General features: G+C 35.2%; 1 protein-coding gene across 10 annotated transcripts in view; it reads left to right on the forward strand.

Annotated features, from left to right (window-relative positions):
• The window catches only part of bt (projectin protein bent), a 3,328,983-nt gene that overhangs the window by 1,994,019 nt on the left and 1,312,175 nt on the right, over nt 1-22,789 (forward strand). The gene's annotated exons all lie outside the window — the stretch shown is intronic.

Raw genomic sequence — 22,789 nt, forward strand, 5'->3', positions numbered from 1 at the left:
CGAAAAAATCTCAAATTTTGATATCATATTACATAGGTTTCTTAAGCCCACTTGCTAAACAAATATCTATATTTTTAACTCAGAATTGACGTCAAATGAGAGGTTAAATTCATATACTTTTTGAAAAATTTTTCAAATTAACTCTGAGCTATAAATTTAACTTGCCGTTCAGCAAGTGGGCCTTAAAGTATCTATTCATTGAATGTTTACTCTAAAATTACCGATATCAAATTTATTGAGGGAAAAAATTTAAAACTTGCTGCTATTTTTTTTACGACATTCACCGAAAATAATGTAGCTGACATCACGCGACTAAATTACCTTGAAAGTTCGGCATAAAGTCACTATGTATTATATTAGTTGCGCCAAACGACGTCATTTGGAAGCACGAATTATATGCTTGTATATTTTTTAAAAAATGCTTCGATTGTCCTGTTGCTACGGACATCAATGAAATCAAAGGCTCAGGTGGAGCTTGCAATACGGCAGTTTAATTTTTCTGTTTGCACAGCACAAGCCCACTTTTTAATTTTTGAATTTTTTCGCACCACAATATTGAGAAATTTTGTTCATTGTGCCAATGAAAATGGATGTGTGTGAACCGTAATCAACTGCGGGATCGTATTCGAACGCGACACGTTCTAAATTGTTACGAACACGGGTTTGTCTAACACGAACATTCAAATCGTAACATTCACTCCTATCATTAGATCGATTACGAACAACCGCACTAAGCTGCATCCTTAATCTATCACTTCTATTACGTTCTGCCCTTTCTTCTTCACTTCGAGCAGAACGTAACCTTGCATTATTTCGGTCATGTCTGCCTACATTAAATCGTTCGCGTTGTTCTTCTGAGTGGTTAGACAAACGTCTAGCATTACGGGTACGACGACCGATATTGCGTCGTATTGGGGGCATAATTAGTGCTCACTGAAAAATTAACTAAAGAACCAAAAATTTATTATTATCAGCACAAAAACACAATTCACTTTTTATTTATAAAATTTTTTTAATAGTTGTCAATCACTGAATCCAATATTTACGATTTTTTTAAATATTTTTCACTCGCTAAATGTATTTTCTAAATTTTCCAATGTGTACTATGGTTTAGACATATCTCAATCATTGCATTTTCTTTTTAAGTTTCCGCTGGTTCACATGTACATACGTACTTATTTTTTAATTAATACGTGAGCCAATTGCAATGAAAAAATAAAAAAAGCAAACCCAACGAACTATGCATGAAAATTACTGTTACTTGTGGTGGGGTGAAGTGTGATGAGGTGAGGTGAGCTGCGGTTAGGTGAGGTGAGGTGCGGTGAGGTGAGGTGGGGTGTGGTGAGGTGAGATGAGGAACGTTTTCTTTCAAAGCGCTGACGCATGTTCCAAACGCAAACCAAATCGGCCCAACAATTTAGTAGTTTGGTAGCATACAAAGTACTGAAAATGCAATAAAATTGGTCAGCCTGGTCCACATTTTGGTCGATATCTCTTTACACGGTTCACATATTATTGATACCCATAATTTAATACCAATATCGTATAAAAGCATCCTAGAGTCACCCCTAGTCCACATTTTGGTCGATATATTAGGAATGGGCTCTCGATGAACCCGGTTTCACCTCCTTGTTAAAACTCTCATCAATACCTATCATTTGATACCCATATCGTACAAAGATATTCTATGACCTATATCTACAAAAGCCGGGGTCGGGACTCCAGCGCCACCCCGGGAGTCAATTTATGGTAGGAACGTTTTCTTTAAAGCGCTGACACATGTTTCAAACACAAACCAAATCGGTTCAGCGGTTTAGTAGTTTGGTGGCATAAAATGTACTGAAAACGCAAGAAAAATGCGAAATCGTGAGATCTCAGCTTTCCGCATTTTTCGACCGCAAAATCAAACATTTTTGATTTTTTTTATCTATAAACCTTCCACAAAGAAGGTCCAAGCTAACTAATTTATACAGATTTGAGATCGGCCTAGCCGTTTGGGCAGGCATCGCGGTCGTACTATATATAGATTTGCACATTGGCAATGCAAAAAAAAAAACTTAATTGTCATTGATTAAAACTATTTTACATATTTAAATATTAAATAAGTTCAATAGCTATAAATAAATTTACTTATCATTAGTAGAAACTATTTCATATAATAACTAAGTTCATACAACTTTTTATTAATTGGAACACAAGCTGATGTATGTTTGAGTTCTTTCATTTAAGATATCTTACGAAAATGATTTTGGGCAAGAAGAAGCCGGCAGAATTGATCACCCAGCCGACTTCTTCTTTTCCAAAGGAGGGTGATGAAATGAAAGGTCAATCTCACCACATCAAACACACATCAGCTGATGTCGCGCGCACGGGCGAATGCAACCCGGTGCGTGAGTGGCTTGGCCAAGAAATAGATACATGATTTTTCATAATTTTTCACACCACCGAATTGGGCGGACACAATGGTGAATACAAGCTTAATAAAATATATTTTTTATCCAATAAAGTACATAAGTGAACTATTTCATAAAATCAAAACTGTTTTTCTTATGAGTGAATGTCGGCAAGTAGCCTAATACAACTTTCGAAGACTAATTGCGGTGCGATACCATTCACGCAACATTTATGGGAAAGATCCGAAGGCGATGCTGTGCAAGTACCAAGCCTATAAAACTGCCAGGAGCAACTAACCTAAGACGATGTGCTGCTGTAACGTCTCCTAGCACACGCTAGGAGGTAAAATCATTTATTTTTGCACATTTTGACCATAAGAACCTACATGGCGATATACTTATAATACAATACAATTATTGAATAAAACTGCATGTATGTAGTTTTCTACATAATAACTACAATAATGGTATTCAAAAGGTTTCAAGTTCTGATAATTTACGAAACTTTAATTTTTGTTATCAAGATAAATTTAGTTAAAGAAATAATTCAAATACAAACTGTAGGTCTAATGAAAACCAATCCGAATTACCATTTCGTTTACATTATTCATTAACCACAATGAACTTTAATTTTAATAATGGAAAAGTTTTATTCACAGTCTCATAACTATCATAACCCAAAGTAATTTTAACAAAATGAAACAGTAGTTTTTGTTATCAAAATAAATTTATTTAAAGAAATAATTCGAATACAAATTGTAAGTCAAATTGAAACCAATCCGAAATGGTGACAATTATCAACAACAATGAACTTTAATTTTAATAAAGGAAAAGCTTTAATGACAGCCTCAAAACTATCATTACCCATAGTAATTTTGACTACTAACAATAGAAAAACAAAATGTTTAATTGATAGTGGTGCTGCTATAATCCTAGGTGCTTCTAATTGATAATAATGAATTCTGAAATTCTAATAGTACCGTGTCTGTTTAACTACTATTTTTTTTTTTGATAAAAATTTGATTGCATTATAGGAATAAATATTTTACGGCCAATTGGATCTTTAATAGATTTTCCAAATTATGCGGTTTTAGTAACCAATAATGAAATAAAACAGTTTGAACATGACATACATATTGTTTATGATGAAATACATTATTTAGAAAAATTTTAAATGATTACATTCAAAGATTTGGTAAAAAACAGTATGAATAAAGAAAAAACGAAATTATTAGAAAATTTTTTACATTATAATAAAAGGTCATTTTGATTGAAGGCCAAAACCTGACAACAACAAATTGCGTAACACATAAAATATTTAACCACTTCCAAAGAAGCAATATATTGTAGACATAACCGACATCCTCAAATTTAAGGAAAAGAAATAGAAGAGCGGATAGATGTTATGTTAAAAAAAAAAAACAAAATACGTCCCGAAGTCTACCTCGATTCACCATGTTTTCAATAGGACGAATAAAAAGAACTTGTATGCAATATGTGTATCGCGCGCATTAGCGTGGTCAGGAACACTACAAACTAATAAGGACTGTAGACGAAAACAAAAACAAACTGCCGGACTTGTGTACTTCGGACGGGTACGTTTATCGACGAACGCAATTTGACCGGGGGACGAGCTTCAGGCGGACCAGACGTGGAAACTGTGGGTTCCGTCGGAATTAAAAGCGGGGTTAGTAGAATCTTCCCACAGATCGCCATCTGATGGACATGGAGGCATCCACAAAACGTTATCAAGAATCCGCGAAAAGTACTACTGGCCAGGTATGGTGAAGGATGTTAAGGATTGCGAGATATGTATGGGGAATAATACCCTCAATAACTTCCATAAGCCGGTGATGGGGAAACAGCACATCACCGAACGATCTTTTCAACATGTTTTTATTGACATTATGGGTCCATACTCACTTACTTGTGATGGCAATGTCTATATATTTGTATGTCTTGATCACTTTTCCAAATTTGTGCTTCTGAAACCGATGAAAAAGGCGACTTCCCCGGAAGTAATACAATATTTAGAGAGCGACGTCTTTCATGTCATCGATGCCCCTGAATATCTCCACTCGGATAATGGAAAGCAATTTGTTTCTGAGTTGTTTTCGAATTTTTTGGAAAAATACAGAAGAAAGGGCAACAGGGCAACACCGCCAAAAGGATTAGCAGCTCAGTTCTTCAGATAATTAGGTCTTTCGTAAATGAGAATCAGCGCAACTGGGACAAATGCATCAGCGACGCAGGGTTTGCTCTCCGTGGTGCGGTGTACACACCCATCAACTGTTCTCTTTACTATGTAACATTTTTCATGGATATGATGCATTTCTTACGAAATTTTTCGAAAACTTCGCTCCGTGAAAGATGCAGATTTCCAAGTGGAAGCAGGGACAGACCGATTGCAACATATTTGCGAAAAAGATCATGAAATAGTTAAAATTAGCGCATGAAAGAAGTTAGAAAGTATATAATACAAGGAGTAGGGACGTAAGGTTTCAGATATGGCAAGTGGTATACCGCCGATATTTCAAGCAAAGCTCCCAAATTGACCATTACAACGCGAAACTTGCCCCAAAACAAGTCAAGTGCGTGGTGTTAGGGAACTCCATGTATGTGCTTGGTGATACTAGCGGCAAGAAAATCGGCGTATACCACGCTAAAGATATATTTGATGTTTAGATAAATGTTTAGTGCATGTGTGGATGTTCGTTACTATGTATGTAGGTTTGTTGTGATTAACGTTACCTCGTCTGTCCGTGAACACGATAACTTGAGTAAATTTTGAGTAACGTAATAAAATTTGGTATGTAAATTCCTGGGCACTCATCTCAGATTGCTATTTAAAATGAACAAAATCGGACTATAACCACGCGCACTTTTTCGATATCGAAATTTCGAAAAACCGAAAAAGTGCGATAATTCATTACCAAAGACGAATAAAGCGGTAAGGCTTGGTAGGTGGATTGACCTTATGACGCAGAATAAAAAATTGGTAAAATTTTGGACAATGGGCATGGCACCGCCTACTTTTAAAATAAGATAATTTTAAAGTTTGCTAAGGTGTAATTTTGCAGTTGTTGAAGATATCATGATGAAATTTGGTAAGAACGTTACTCCTATTACTATATGTGTTCTAAATAAAAACAAGTAAGGAAGGCTAAGTTAGGGTGTAACCGAACATTACATACTCAGCTGAGAGCTTTGGAGACAAAATAAGGGAAAATCACCATTTAGCAAAATGAGCCTAGGGTAACCCTGGAATGTGTTTGTATGACATGGGTTTCAAATGGAAGGTATTAAAGAGTATTTTAAAAGAGAGTGGGCCATAGTTCTATAGGTGGACGCTATTTCGGGATATCGCCATAAAGATGTACCAGAGGTCACTCTAGAATGTGTTTGTACGATATGGGTATCAAATGAAAGGTTTTAATGAGTATTTCAAAAGGGAGTGGGCCTTAGTTCTACAGGTGGACGCCTTTTCGAGATATCGCCATAAAGGTGGACCAGGGGTGAGTCTGTAATGTGTTTGTACGATATGGGTATCAAATGAAAGGTGCTAATGGGTATTTTAAAAGGGAGTGGGCCTTAGTTCTATAGGTCGACGCCTTTTCGATATATCGCCATAAAGGTGGACGAGGGGTGACTAGAATGCGTTTGTACGACATGGGTATCGAATTAAAGGTAATAATGAGGGTTTTAAAAGGGAGTGGCCCGTAGTTGTATATGTGAAGGCGTTTTCGAGATATCGATGAAAATGTGGACCAGGGTGACCCAGAACATCATCTGTCGGGTTCCGCTAATTTATTTATATATGTAATACCACGAACAGTATTCCGGCCAAGATTCTAAGGGATTTTGATTTCACCTTGCAGAACGTTTTCATTTTCTTCTACATAATATGGTAGGTGTCACACCCATTTCACAAAGTTTTTTCTAAAGTTATATTTTGCGTCAACAAAAGAATACAATTACCATGTTTCATCTCTTTTTTCATATTTGGTATAGAATTATGGAATTTTTTTCATTTTTCGTAATTTTCAATATCGGAAAAGTGAGCGTGGTCATAGTCGGATTTCGGCCATTTTTTATACCAAGATAAAGTGAGTTCAGATAAGTATGTTAACTAAGTTTAGTAAAGATATATCGATTTCCCCCATTTTCACAGAAAAAGTTATCGTCATAGAATCTATGTCCCTACCAAATTTCACAAGGATTGGTAAATTTTTGTTCGACTTATGGCATTAAATGTATTCTAGACGAATTAAATGAAAAAGGCGGAGCCACGCCCATTTTGAAATTTTCTTTTATTTTTGTATTTTGTTGCACCATATCATTACTGGAGTTGAATGTTGACATAATTTACTTATATACTGTAAAGATATTAAATTTTTTGTTAAAATTTGACTTAAAATTTTTTTTTTTTTTAAATAGGGCGTGTTCGTCATCCGATTATGCAAATTTTTATTTAGCACACATATAGTAATAGCAGTAACGTGCCTGCCAAATTTTATCATGATGACTTTTAAATTACCTTCTCTTAAAAGTGGGCGGTGCCACGCCCATTGTCCAAAATTTTACTTATTTTCTATTTTGCGCCATAAGGTCAACGCGCCTACCAAGTTTCATCGCTTTATCCGTCTTTGGTAATGAATTATCGCACTTTTTCGGTTTTTCGAAATTTTCGATATCGAAAAAGTGGGCGTGGTTGTTGTCCGATTTCGTCCATTTTAAATAGCGATCGGAGATGAGCGCCCAGGAACCTACATATCAAGATACCTCAAAATTTACTCAAGTTATCGTGTTTACGAACGGACGGACGGACGGACCGACGGACGGACATGGCTAAATTAATTTCTTTTTTCGCCCAGATCATTTTGATATATAGAAGCCTATATCTATCTCGATTAGTTTATGCCGTTACGAAATACCGTTATGCGAAAAAAGTTAATATACTCTTTGAGCTCTGCTCAGCTGAGTATATAAAAATTAGGGGAAACCGAACACGCCCACTTTAAAAAAAAATTTTAAAGTCAAATTTTAATAAAAAAATGAATATCTTTACTGTATATATGTAAATTATGTCAACATTCAACTCCAGTAATGATATGGTGCAACAAAATACAAAAATAAAAGAAAATTTCAAAATGGGAGTGGCTCCGCCCTTTTTCATTTAATTTTTCTAGAATACTTTTAATGCCATAATTCGAACAACAATTTACCAATCCTTGTGAAACTTGGTAAGGTCATAGCTGCTATGATGGTAACTGTTTTCTGTGAAAATGGGCGAAATCGGTTTGAAGCCACGCCCAGTTTTTAAAAACAGTCGGCCGTCTGTCCTTCCGCCCGGCCGTTAACACGATAGCTTGAGCAAAAATCGATACATCTTTACTAAACTTAGTTCACGTACTTATCTGAACTCACTTTATCTTAGTATTAAAAATGGGCGAAATCCGTCATAGTCGGAAATTTCGAAATTTGGAAAAAATGCCATAGCTCAATACCAAATACGAAAAAAGGGATGAAACGTTGTGATTGGATTGGTTTTTTAACGCAAAATATAACTTTAGAAAGAACTATGCAAAAGAGGTGTGACACCTACCATATTAAGTAGAACAAAGTGAAAAAGTTCTGCAGGGCGAAATCAAAAGCCCGTGGAATCATGGCAGGAATACTGTTCATTGTATTACATATATACATAAATTAGCGGTACCCGATAGATGATGTTCTGGATCACCCTAGTCCACATTTTGATCGATATCTCGAAAACGCCTACACATATACAACTAAGGGCCACTCCCTTTTAAAACCCTCATTAATACTTATAATTTGATACCCATATCGTACAAACATATTCTGGAGTCACCCCTGGTTCACTTTTATGGCGATATCCCGATAAGGCGTCCACCTATAGAACTGAGGCCAACTCTGTTTTAAGATACTCTTTAATACCTTTCATTTCATACCCATGTCATACAAACACATTCCAGTGTTGTTCTATATTTCGATTTTCTCTTATCCGCAAACATTACATGGCGATCCTGCCAGTTCTGCTTAGGCAAACTGCTGTTTACAATGCAGTGTGCTAAACATCTTTAGCAGGACACTCCCAAATATTACATGGCGATCCTGCCATTTCCTTATTATCCTTTAGAATTGCTGAATTAAATAGGCAGCTTCCCTCGTCTGCTGCTTGAAATATAGGCAGACTTCCTCTAAAAAATCCTGCAAAATTTGAAACAGGACAAAATATCAAAATTACGGCGATATAACAAAAAAAAAACTTCGAGGAATTACCGATAAAGAGACACACATCAAGAAGATAGCAGATTATTATGAACACTTGGAATTGAAGCGTAAGCGTAGAAAAGTGGAATAGACCTTGGCCTGCAGACAGACCTTAGCAGGACGCTCCCAAATATTACATGGCGATCCTGCCATTTCCTTATTATCCTTTAGAACAGCTGAATTAAATAGGCAGCTTCCCTCGTCTGCTGCTTGAAATATAGGCAGACTTCCTCTAAAAAATCCTTCAAAATTTGAAACAGGACAAAATATCAAAATTACGGCGATATAACAAAAAAAAAAACTTCGAGGAATTACCGATAAAGAGACACACATCAAGAAGATAGCAGATTATTATGAACACTTGGAATTGAAGCGTAAGCGTAGAAAAGTGGAATAGACCTTGGCCTGCAGACACACATCAAGAAGATAGCAGATTATTATGAACACATGGAATTGAAGCGTAAGCGTAGAGAAGTGGAATAAACCTTGGACTGCAGACACACATCAAGAAGACATGGAATAGACCTTAGGCTGCAGACACACATCAAGAAGACAAACGGAGATAGCAGATTATGTATGTAATTATTTAGGTAATTTATTTTAAAAGCAACCTAACGGCTGCCAGTTTACGGGCAAAAAGTAGATTTTTGCTAATAAAATTAAGGATTTTTTTTCTTCTCGCACTAACCTTTTCAATGAAAAAAATTTTTTTTTTAACAATTATTATTTCAAAATGGGAGGCAAAGAATCCAAAGTAGAAGAACCCAATGCAAACGTAATTAATTCCATTCAAGTAATTGACCATAGTGAGGCATTGGACTTTATCAAAATCTTGTTGATAATTTTGACGGTCTGCACTTGCGTCAACTTATTTCTAAAATTATGCTCAACTCATAATAAATTTTCAAAGAAAAATTACATGAGCCAAGCAGATGGTCTAGACAAAGTCTAAACCCAAAAAAAAACAAGTAAGGAAGGCTAAGTTCGGGTGTAACCGAACATTACATACTCAGTTGAGAGCTGTGGAGACAAAGTAAGGGAAATCACCATGTTGTAAAAGGAACCTAGGGTAACCCTGGAATGTGTTTGTATGACATGTGTATCAAATGGAAGGTATTAAAGAGTATTTTAAGAGGAAGTGGGCCATAGATCTATAGATGGACACCATTTAGGGATGTCGCCATAAAGGTGGACCAGGCCTGACTCGAGAATTTGTTTGTACGATATGGGTATCAAATGAAATGTGTTAATGATAATTTTAAAAGGGAGTGGGCCTAAGTTCTATAGGTGGACGTCTTTTCGAGATATCGCCATAAAGGTGGACCAGGGGTGATTCTAGAATTTATTTTGTACGATATGGGTATCAAATAAAAGGTATTAATGAGTATTTTAAAAGAGCGTGGGCCTAAGTTCTATAGATGTACGCCTTTTCGAGATATCGCCATAAAGATGGACCAGGGGTGACTCTAGAATTTGTTTGTACGATATGAGTATCAAATGAAAGGTGTTAATGAGTATTTTAAGAGGGCGTGGGCCTTAGTTCTATATGTGGACGCCTTTTCGAGATATCGCCATAAACGTGGACCAGGGGTGACTTTAGAATTTGTTTGTACTATATGGGTATCAAATGAAAGGTGTTAATAAGTATTTTAAAAGGGAGTGGGCCTAAGTTCTATAGGTGGACGCATTTCGGAATATCGTTATAAAAGTGGACCTGGGTTGACTCTAGAATGCGTTTGTACAAAATGGGTGTCAAACGAAAAGTGTAATAAGTGTTTTAAAAGGGAGTGGGCCTTAGTTCTATAGGTGGACGCCTTTTCGAGATATCGCCATAAAGGTGGACCAGGGGTGACACTAGAATTTGTTTGTAAGATATGGGTATCAAACGAAAGGTGTTAATGAGTATTTTAAAAGGGCGTGGGTCTTAGTTCTATAGGTGGACGCCTTTTCGAGATATCTCCATAAAGGTAGACCAGGGGTGGCTCTAGAATTTGTTTGTACGATATGGGTATCAAATGAAAGGTGTTAATGAGTATTTTAAAAGGGAGTGGGCCTTAGTTCTATAGGTGGATGCCCTTTCGAGATATAGCCATAAAGGTGGACCAGGGGTGACACTAGAATTTGTTTGTAAGATATGGGTATCAAACGAAAGGTGTTAATGAGTATTTTAAAAGGGCGTGGGTCTTAGTTCTATAGGTGGACGCCTTTTCGAGATATCGACATAAAGGTGGGCCAGGGGTGACTCTAGAATTTGTTTATACGATATGGGTATCAAATGAAAGGTGTTAATGAGTATTTTAAAAGGGAGTGGGCCTTAGTTCTATAGGTGGATGCCCTTTCGAGATATAGCCATAAAGGTGGGCCAGGGGTGACTCTAGAATTTGTTTATACGATATGGGTATCAAATGAAAGGTGTTAATTAGTATTTTAAAAGTGAGTGGGCTTTAGTTCTATAGGTGCCTTTTAGAGATATCGCCATAAAGGTGGGCCAGGGGTGACTCTAGAAATTTTTTGTACGATATGGGTATCAAATGAAAGGTGTTAATGAGTATTTTAAAAAGGCATGGGCCCTAGTTCTATAGGTGGACGCCTTTTCGAGATATCGACATGAAGGTGGACCAGGGGTGACTCTAGAATTTGTTTGTACGATATGGGTATCAAATGAAAGGTGTTAATGAGGGTTTTAAAAGGGAGTGGCCCTTAGTTGTATATGTGAAGGCGTTTTCGAGATATCTACCAAAATGTGGACCAGGGTGATCCAGAACATCATCTGTCGGGTACCGCTAATTTATTTATATATGTAATACCACGTACAGTATTCCTTCCAAGATTCCAAGGGCTTTTGATTTCGCCCTGCAAAACTTTTTCATTTTCTTCTACTTAATATGGTAGGTGTCACACCCATTTTACCAAGTTTTTTTCTAAAGCTATATTTTGCGTCAACAGACCAATACAATTACCATGTTTCATTCCTTTTTTCGTATTTGGTATGTAATTATGGCATTTTTTTCATTTTTCGTAATTTTCGATATCGAAAAAGTGGGCGTGGTCATAGTCGGATTTCGGCCATTTTTTACACCAATACAAAGTGAGTTCAGATAAGTACGTGGACTGAGTTTAGTGAAGATATATCGATTTTTGCTCAAGTTATCGTGTTAACGGCCGAGCGGAAGGACAGACGGTCGACTGTGTATAAAAACTGGGCGTGGCTTCAACCGATTTCGCCCTTTTTTACAGAAAACAGTTATCGTCCTAGGAGCTAAGCCTCTACCAAATTTCACAAGGATTGGTTAATTTTTTTTCGACTTATGGCATTAAAAGCATCCTAGACAAATTAAATGAAAAAGGGCGGAGCCACGCCCATTTTGAAATTTTTTTTTATTTTTGTATTTTGTTGCACCATATCATTACTGGAGTTGAATGTTGGCATAATTTACTTATACGCTGTAAAGATATTAACTTTTCTTTTAAAATTTGAATTAAAAAAAAATTTTTTTTAAAAAGTGGGCGTGGTCGTTCTCCGATTTTGCTAATTTTTATTAAGCAGACATAAAGTAATAAGAGTAACGTTCCGGCCAAATTTCATCATGATATCTTCAACGACTGCCAAATTACAGCTTGCAAAACTCCTAAATTACCTTCATTTAAAAGTGGGCGGTGCCACGCCCATTGTCCAAAATTTTACTAGTTTTCTATTCCGCGTCATAAGCTGAACTCACCTACCAAGTTTCATTGCTTAATGCCTATATGGTAATGAATTATCGCACTTTTTCGATTTTTCGAAATTTTCGATATCGAAAAAGTAGGCGTGGTTATTGTACGATATCTTTCATTTTAAATAGAAATCTGATATGAGTGCCCGGGAATCTACATACCAAATTTCATCAAGATACCTCAAAATTTACTCAAGTTATCGTGTTAACGGACAGACGGACGGACGGACGGACGGACGGACATGGCTTAATCGAATTTTTTTTCGATACTGATGATTTTGATATATGGAAGTCTATATCTATCTCGATTCCTTTATACCTGTACAATCAACCGTTATGCAATCAAAGTTAATATACTTTGTAAGCTCTGCTCAACTGAGTATAAAAATAGTTAAGGAAAACAAGACATCAACGGTCATAACAGAATCAGGCAAAGTGGTTCATAAGAGCCTAACAAAACAGAAAAAAAAATTTAAAAGCGAAAAATATATAAGACCGATTTTAATGAATTTCCTTTATTTAATTCGAATTCAACAATCGAATTAAAGTAGATTAAATTCGTTCAAACGCAGCTTAAATTAGATTAATTTTAAACCGATTAAATAAAACAAGATGAAAACTAATTTTTTTCTTTTCAAACTTTCTCGCAAAAGAAACCCAAAAAAGAAAAAAAGTGTTTTTAATAATAAAATGAATAAGATGAAAGCTTTTCATGACATTATTTTTATTATAGAATTTTTAGATTGATTGCGCTTGCGCTAATAATACCAATACACGCAAACGTGCAAATATTGGACTACTCATCATCCCAACTAGTTACAGTAGATACAGGACCGACAAAACTACAAGTAAGAAACTTTAAAATTATTCATGTAATAGAACTAGAGGACTATACCAATACCATAAATAACTTGGGAACAACTATAAACGAAAAACAAGTAAGGAAGGTTAAGTTCGGGTGTAACCGAACATTACATACTCAGTTGAGAGCTATGGTGACAACACAAGGGAAAATAACCATGTAGGAAAATGAACCGAGGGAAACCCTGTGATGTGTTTATATGACATGTGTATCAAATGAAAGGCATTAAAGAGTATTTTATGAGGGAGTGGGCCATAGTTCTATAGGTGGACGCCATTTAGGGATATAGCCATAAAGGTGGATCAGGGTTGACTCTAGAATGCGTTTGTACGATACGGGTATCAAATGAAAGGTGTTAATGAGTATTTTAAAAGGGAGTAATCCTTAGTTCCATAGGTGGACGCCGTTTCGAGATATTGCCACAAAAGGTGGACCAGGGGTGACCCTAGAATTTGTTTGTACAATATGGGCATCAAACGAATGGTGTTAATGAGTATTTTAAAACGGAGTGGGCCTTAGTTCTATAGGTGGATGCCGCTTCGAAATATCGCCATAAAGGTGGACCAGGGGTGACTCTAGAATGTGTTTGTACGATATGGGTATCAAATTAAAGGTATTAATGAGGGTTTTAAAAGGGAGTGGTGGTTGTTGTATAGGTGGTCGCCTTTTCGAGATATCGCCATAAAGGTGGACCAGGGGTGACTCTAGAATGCGTTTGTACGATATGGGTATCAAATGAAAGGTGTTAATGAGTATTCTAAAAGGGAGTAATCATTAGTTCCATAGGTGGACGCCGTTTCGAGATATCGCCATAAAGGTGGACCAGGGGTGACCCTAGAATTTGTTTGTTCAATATGGGTATCAAAAGAAAGGTGTTAATGAGTATTTTAAAAGGGAGTAATCCTTAGTTCCATAGGTGGACGCCGTTTCGAGATATCGTCATAAAGGTGGGCCAGGAGTGACTCTAGAATTCGTTTGTGCAATATGGGTATCAAACGAAAGGAATTTATGAGTATTTTAAAAGGGAGTGGGCCTTAGTTCTATAGGTGGACGCCTTTTCGAGGTATCGCAATAAAGGTGGACCAGGGTGACTCTAGACTTTGTTTGTATGATATGGATATCAAACGAAAGGTGCTAATGAGTATTTTTAAAAGGGAGTGGGCCTTAGCCTTTTCGAGATATCGGCATAAAGGTGGACCAGGGGTGACTTTAGAATATGTTTGTACGATATGGGTATCAAATGAAAGGTGTTAATGAGTATTTTAAAAGGGCGTGGGGCTTAGTTCTATAGGTAGACGCCTTTTCGAGATATCGCCATAAAGGTGGACCAGGGGTGACTCTAGATTGAGTTTGTACGATATGGGTATAAAATTAAAGGTATTAATGAGAGTTTTAAAAGGGAGTGGTGGTAGTTGTATATGTGAAGGCGTTTTCCAGATATCGACCAAAATGTGGACCAGGGTGACCCAGAACATCATCTGTTGGATACTGCTAATTTATTTATATATGTAATATCTGCCAAGATTTTAATGGTTTTTTATTTCGCCCTGCAGAACTTTTTCATTTTCTTCTACTTAATATGGTAGGTGTTACAACCATTTTATAAAGTTTTTTCTAAAGTTATATTTCGCGTCAATAAAACAATCCAATTACCTTACCATGTTTCATCCTTTTTTTCGTATTTGGTATAGAATTATGGCATTTTTTTCATTTTTCGTAATTTTCGATATCAAAAAGTGGGCGTGGTCATAGTCGGATTTCGTTCATTTTTCATACCAAGATAAAGTGAGTTCAAGTAAGCACGTGAACTAAGTTCATTAAAGATATGTCGATTTTTGCTCAAGTTATCGTGTTAACGGCCATGCGGAAGGACAGACGAACGACTGTGTATAAAAACTGGTCGTGGCATCAACCGATTTCGCCCATTTTCACAGAAAACAGTTAGCGTCATAATATCTATGCCCCCACCAAATTTCAAAAGGATTGGTTAATTTTTGTTCGACTTATGGCATTAAAAGTATCCTAGACAAATTAAATGAAAAAGGGACGGAGCCACGCCCATTTTGAAATTTTCTTTTATTTTTGTATTTTGTTGCACCATATCATTACTGGAGTTGAATGTTGACATAATTTACTTATATACTGTAAAGATATTACATTTTTTGTTAAAATTTTACTTTAAAAAAATTTTTTTTTTTAAAGTGAGCGTGGTCCTTCTCCGATTTTGCTAATTTTTATTAAGCGTACATATAGTAATAGGAGTAACGTTCCTGCCAAATTTCATCATGATATCTTCAACGACTGCCAAATTACAGCTTGCCAAATTTTTAAATTACCTTCTTTTAAAAGTGGGTGGTGCCACGCCCATTGTCCAAAATTTTACTAATTTTCTATTCTGCGTCATAAGTTCAACCCATCTACCAAGTTTCGTCGCTTTATCTGTCTTTTGTAATGAATTATCGCACTTTTTCGGTTTTTCGAAATTTTCGATATCGAAAAAGTGGGCGTGGTTATAGTCCGATATCGTTCATTTTAAATAGCGATCTGAGATGAGTGCTCAGGAACCTACATACCAAATTTCATCCAGATACCTCAAGATTTACGCAAGTTATCGTGTTAACGGACGGACGGACGAACGGACATGGCTCAATCAATTTTTTTTTCGATCCTGATTATTTTGATATATGGAAGTCTATATCTATCTCTATTCTCAACACACTTGTGGAAGAAAAAATTTTAGCAAAAAAAGCTTATAAATGTATTAATAAAAATATAAGCATACAAAGAATAACCATTTTAAAACACCTCACGACAATATTATAGTCATTGAATAATGTAAATAAAATAAATGTAAGGCGCGATAACCTCCGAAGAGATCTAAGGCCGAGCTTCTCTTCCAATTTGCGTCGTGCTCCTCTTGATTTTTCCCTACAAATTGGCCGGACGGGACCTACATGTTTTATGCCGACTCCGAACGGCATCTGCAAGGCAGATGAGTTTTCACTGAGAGCTTTTCATGGCAGAAATACAATCGGAGCGCTTGCCAGACACTGCCGAGGGGCGACCCCGCTTAGAAAAATTTTCTTCTAATTGAAAAATCTTATTTCTAAAATTTTGATGTTGCTTTGCCCGGGAGTTGAACCCAGGGCATACGGTGTGATAGGCGGAGCACGCTACCATCACACCACGGTGGCCGCGGTGGACGGTGGTGAATAATGTAGGCAAAGCTATTAAAGAAGTATATAGCAAATTAACTGCCAGCCATCAACTAGAAGCACAACAAATTTTTTCCTGTGTTAGAGATAAATTGGTATCCTCATTAGGTAGATATAACATTGAGGCATTAGTCCCAACGTCCTTTGAAGGAGATATAGAAATTGATTTCGCTAGCTTATTACCTGAAACTCAACCAAATCTAGGGGAAACCCCAAAAATTTAACTTTTTAATAACACCTCACAAACTGAAAGCAACAAAATGTCACAAACAATAGTCGAATTTTTAAAGATTGCTTCATCAGTTTTGCCAGAATTCGATGGTAAAGCTGAAAACTTGAATAGCTTTTTGGATGCTCTGGATATCTTAGAACAAATTAAGGATACCCATGAAGCTGTAGCGGTTTCGATGATAAAAACCAAGCTGAAAGGAACAGTGAGAAACCTAATAAGCACTTAAAGCTCAATTGAGGCAATAAAACAAAAACTAAAAACAGCAATTAAGGGTGAATCAGTTGAAGTTTTGGCAGCAAAACTCCTGAATATCCAACAGCGCGGTAGAACTGCAAATCAATACACTGCTGAAATTGAAAAGCTCACAAAATCGTTGGAAGGAGCATACATATCTTATGGACTAACACCAGAGCAGGCATGCTTAACCAACGAACCGATATCATTTCGTTACGATAATTAACGTTAATAAATGAAACAAAGTTATTTCGTTTCGTTTATTAACGTTAGGAACGTCAAATTAACGAAATGATTTTGTTTCGTTTTCTGCCAGAACAAAACGAAATCAAATCGTTTATATTGATTATTAATTTCAAACTATGCTGGCAAAGCTGATTGATGGCGGAGTCATTAAAGGTGAAAGCATTAGCCAAGCTGATTGCAACTTTTCTGATGAATTTTGACAGTACGAACATTTCTCAGAGTATTTTTGACATTACCACCAACGAATTACACAAACCAATTACATGGAGTTTGTGTGTATGTCCGCTCGCTGTTACCACCTTACGGCTTCACCATGGCTATAGCATTGCCAGCACAATTCAAACATAAAGTATCACGTTTTTGTTAACGTTTTTAACGTTAACGAAAGCTTTTCATTTCGGTTAAAACCGAGATAAAATTTATCTTGATAATTTCTTTACCGATAATATTTCGAAGTGTTTCAACGGAAACGGGGGAAATTTTTTGATAAACGATTAGCTTAACGTTAAGGTGCATCCCTGCACCAGAGTTAGCAACCAAGTATGCTACACAATCAGCTGTGAAAGCTATGTGTAAACACTGCTCCAGCGATAAAGTAAAAACAATTATGCAAGCTGGAACGTTCACAACAATGAACGTAGCTATATCAAAATCTACTAACAGTTGCACAGATGTAACTGGAAATACAAATTCAATATTACATATTCGCTAACAAAATTCCAATTTCCGAGGTAACTTCCGCAGGAGTTACCAAAACAATAAATATAGAGGTAATTATAGACGTTCTTTCAATAATAACAATAATAATAATAACAGACAAAATAACCAATGATCTGGTCGAAATTACGGATCGCGAGGAAATACCCGCAATAACACCAGAAATGTCCGAAATATTACACAACAGGAAAACCAACAAACTCCACCTCAATAAATAAAAAATTATATATTTTCAAATTACACCTTAATAGCTACATATCTTCCAGAACAACTCTGAATGATTTCATATCAACCCTCCTAATCGATACGGGAACGGATATTTCAATAATAAAAAGGGTCAAATTGACAGTAATGTCACGATAAATAATTCTCAAAAAACAGATGTAAAAGGAATTGGTCAAGGGATAACAAGCACTATTGGCACGGTCAAAGCGGACTTAAAAGATAATTACCTAATAATTAGACACAAATTTCACGTAGTAGAAGACAATTTCCAAATCCCATGCGACGGAATATTGGGATTAGATTTCATTAAAAAATGTAATTGCATTCTAGATTATCAAACAGAAGGTGACACTCTAATACTAAGACCATATGACTACCCAGAAAACATAATAATTTAGATGACTAACAAACCAACAATCAATAGTATTTCAATTCCCGCACGATCAGAAGTAGTTCGACAAATTCACATAGAAAATAGAAATTCAGATTTATTAATCGCACAACAAAAATTGTCTGAAGGTATTTTTTTTGCAAACACACTAGCAAATTCACAACAAACATTTGTTAGAATTATAAATACAACAAATAAAAATGCAACACTTCAAGATTTTAATATTCGTACAGAAATTTTGAATGATTATACAATAGTTAAAAATAAAAAACTCGAAAATGAGGCCAACAATAAGGAAAAATTAGAAAGATTAAATAAAAATTTTCCAAAATTTGCAAATAAAGCACTTAATACATTATGTGCGGAACTTATTCACTTTTTTTAATTGGAAACAGAACCAATTACCACTAATAATTTTTACAAACAAAAACTTCATATGAAAGAGAATAACCCAGTCTACGTAAAAAATTATAGAATACCAGAAGCTCATAAGAGTGAAATTAATAAACAAGTAAACAAATTAGTTAAAGATGACATAATAGAACCTTCAATTTCAGAATTCAATAGTCCAATTTTATTAGTACCGAAAAAATCACTACCGAATAACCAAGAAAAAAGATGGAGAATGGTTGTAGATTACAGACAAGTAAATAAAAAATTAACCGCAGATAAATTCCCTTTACCAAGAATTGATGACATACTAGATAAGTTAGGAAGAGCTAAATATTTCACAAGCATTCCTATAAATGGACGATTTAGTCGCATTAGGATGCTCCAAAAATCATATGATTAAAAATTTACGAGATGTTTTCGCAACTTGTAGAAAATATAATTTAAAATTACATCCTGATAAATGTTTATTTTTCAACCAAGAAGTAACTTACCTTGGTTATAAATGCACAAGCAAAGGAATTTTGCCAGATCCCAGTAAATTCGAAATAGTTAAAAACTACCCAACACCTAAAAACGCGGACGAGGCGAAAAGATTCGTCGCATTTTGCAATTATTACAGAGGATTTATTCCAAATTTTGCAGAATATTCTAGAATAATAACAAGACTTTGCAAGAAAAATGTAGTTTTCGACTGGACAGATGATTGCAAAAAATCCTTTAACTATTTGAAAGCTGCGTTAATAAGCCCTAATATCCTACAATATCCCGATTTCAATAAATAATTTTGTATAACAACTGACGCAAGTGGATATGCTTGCGGAGCAGTATTAAGCCAAGAGTATGAAGGAAAACAATTGCCAATTGCCTATGCATCAAGATCATTTACTAAAGGAGAAATTAATAAAGCAACAATTGAGAAAGAATTAGCGGCCATTCATTGGGCCATAACATATTTTAGACCATACATTTACGGTAGAAAATTTTTGGTCAAAACAAACCACAGACCCTTAAAATTTTTATTTTCGATGAAAAATCCGTCATCAAAGTTAACTCGAATCAGATTAGATCTGGAAGAATATGATTTCGAGGTGGAGTATATCGCAGGCAAAGAAAACTATGTAGCCGACGCATTATCACGCATAGATATTAAAGACCTAAAACAAATATCGGTAGAAGCGTGTAAAATATTAAAAGTTACGACTAGATCGGAAACTAACGAAAATCATAACAATAAACATTCCCATAGTAAAAATGAAGAAATAAAAATTCACAAAGAGATCCCAATAATATTTGAAGCGCTAAATAAATGTGAAGTAAAGAGACTAGTCCAGCTCGTTTTCGATCCTCCGAAATTACGTTTCAAAAAAGGAAAGAAAATTTGTAGCGAAATTAATATAAAAAATCTAATTGTTGAGATGAAGATTGACTTAGGTCAATTCTTTGTCAGGCTTATGAAAGAAGCCGGCAATTTAGGAATTAGAAAAATACAGTTGTCCTTAAGAGACAAATTGTTTAAAGATAATTATACCCGGGTAGACACATTTAAAGAAATTGTTACCAAAGTTCTCAAAAATTTAAATATAGCATTAACTCCAGAAGTTATGCATGTGACAAATAATGAAAAAATTAAAGAAATTCTTCACAAATTTCATGACGACCCTGTTTTTGGTGGCCACCCAGGGATTAATCGCATGACAAATAAAATAAAACAAAAATAATATTGGAAAGGAATGAAAAGTGATATCAGAAAATATGTCAAAAAATGCGCTCATTGTAATAAAAATAAAATAATTAAAGATTTGAAGGAGCCTATGATTATAACCGAAACGCCCACAAAAGCGTTCGACACAGTACAAATAGATACGATAGGCCCTCTTCCCATAACGGAAAATGGAAATTAATATGCAGTTACTATAGTATGTGACTTGACTAAGTATTTGGTTGCAATACCAATACCCAGCAAACATGCAAAAACAATAGCCAAAGCGATATTCGAAAATTGTATCCTAGTTTATGGTTGCATGAAGACAATTATAACGGATATGGGAAGCGTGTATAAAAATAGCTTATTTGAAGAATTATGGAAGCTTCTAAAAATAAACCATAAAACATCAACACCTTATCACCATCAAACTTTAGGCACAATTAAACGTACTCGTAGAACATTCAATGAATACGTACGTTCCTACATATCCATTGACAAAAATGATTGGGATGAATATCTTAAATATTTTGCGTATTGTTACAAAACTACCCCATCTACAGTTCATAATTATTGTCCATACGAACTAGTATTTGCCAAAAAAACTCCAGACTTACGAATTTTTAAGAGAAAACACAGTAAGCACATTATACAATTATGAGGCTTACGAAAAAGAAATTAAGTATAGGTTACAAATAGCGCAAGATAGAGCATATGAATTAGTAAAACAGGCTGAGGAAAAACAAAAAATGAGTTATGATAGGAAAACACAATATAAAGAAATAAATTTAGGAAATTTAGTGTTAGTAAAAATAAATCAGGACATAAGTTAGATGGTAGGCATAAATTATCCTTTAGAGTAGTAAATTTCGATGAAAACAATAATTTTACATTAATTCCCTATAATGTAGAAAAGATCGATAAAAACAATGTAGAAAATAGAAACATAGAAAACATAAATCAAACTAATAAAAATAAGAAAATTGTATAACATAAAAATAGACTTAAACTCATAGAATAAGAGCACTTTAACTTTATAAACACAAAGAAAATTTCTATTGTATGCAAAAGAAAAATACAATAATAAAACAAAACCAAAGAAAAAAAAAACAAATGCGAACTATTCTTTGGAAATCAAGCAAAATGTCACACAAAAAGAAAAAAAAAAACAACAAAAAAAACCCAACAAACTAAGTAAGCACAAACGGATTCAAAACCATTAACCTAACTTGAGTAGCCATAGATAATTCGTGTACAAAATTATATATGTCTACTCTTTCAAGGCGGCATTAGCATTCACTCAGTTATTCATTTATTTGTACAAACATATATTTCAACCCGTTTTGGAATGTCTTAGAAGATATTGACTCTTACATACATATTCATACAGTTGTACATACGTATATTTTGGCTCGCTTTGGTACGGCATGAGATTCCATTGACACATTCATTCATTTGTACAAACATATATTTTGTACACCGTGCATCATATTGTAACCTGAGCCTTGGTATGACACTGTTTAGGGCTTGCTCGCGACAAGCCTTTACCTGTAGGCAAATTATTAACATGATCCATTTATGCTTGCGGTGAACATTCCACAGCCAGTTTTAACTATGCTTAGAATGCAGTTCCCAGGGAACTGAATTGAATGCATATGTGTGTTATACTTAGTATTTAAGTATTAGTGTAAGTAAGTATTTTAGCTCATAGAAATTTTATATAAAAGTAAACAACTTTTGAATAAAAAGGAGAATTCAACCTGCTGCCGTTTCAATTGGCAGTAAATTCTATCTGGTGCCGCAAACTGGACACTGCAACCTAGATCTCGATTTCCTCTTATCCGCAAATATTACCGTTGCCCTAAGTTCATTTTTCTACATGGTGATTTTCCCTTACTTGACAAACGATGAAGGAAAGTCGTTCCAAAAAACGCCACCCTTGGTCTACAATTTCGGACTCTTATCGGACTCATAATTAAGAGCGCTTCGAAAATATTTCAGGGGTGATTAAAAAAAAATGATAAAGAAATGCGTTCAAATTTAACCAAATTTTCATATTTAAAAAAAAACATTCAAATAAAATGAATGGATAGCTGAAGAAAGATAGCAAAGGCAAGTTGCCCCACTTTTTAGTGTTACCATTTGTATGTATCCATGAGAAAAACAATTTTGTCT

This window comes from Eurosta solidaginis, chromosome X, assembly GCF_040869045.1.
Source record: "Eurosta solidaginis isolate ZX-2024a chromosome X, ASM4086904v1, whole genome shotgun sequence".
Lineage (NCBI taxonomy): Eukaryota > Metazoa > Arthropoda > Insecta > Diptera > Tephritidae > Eurosta > Eurosta solidaginis.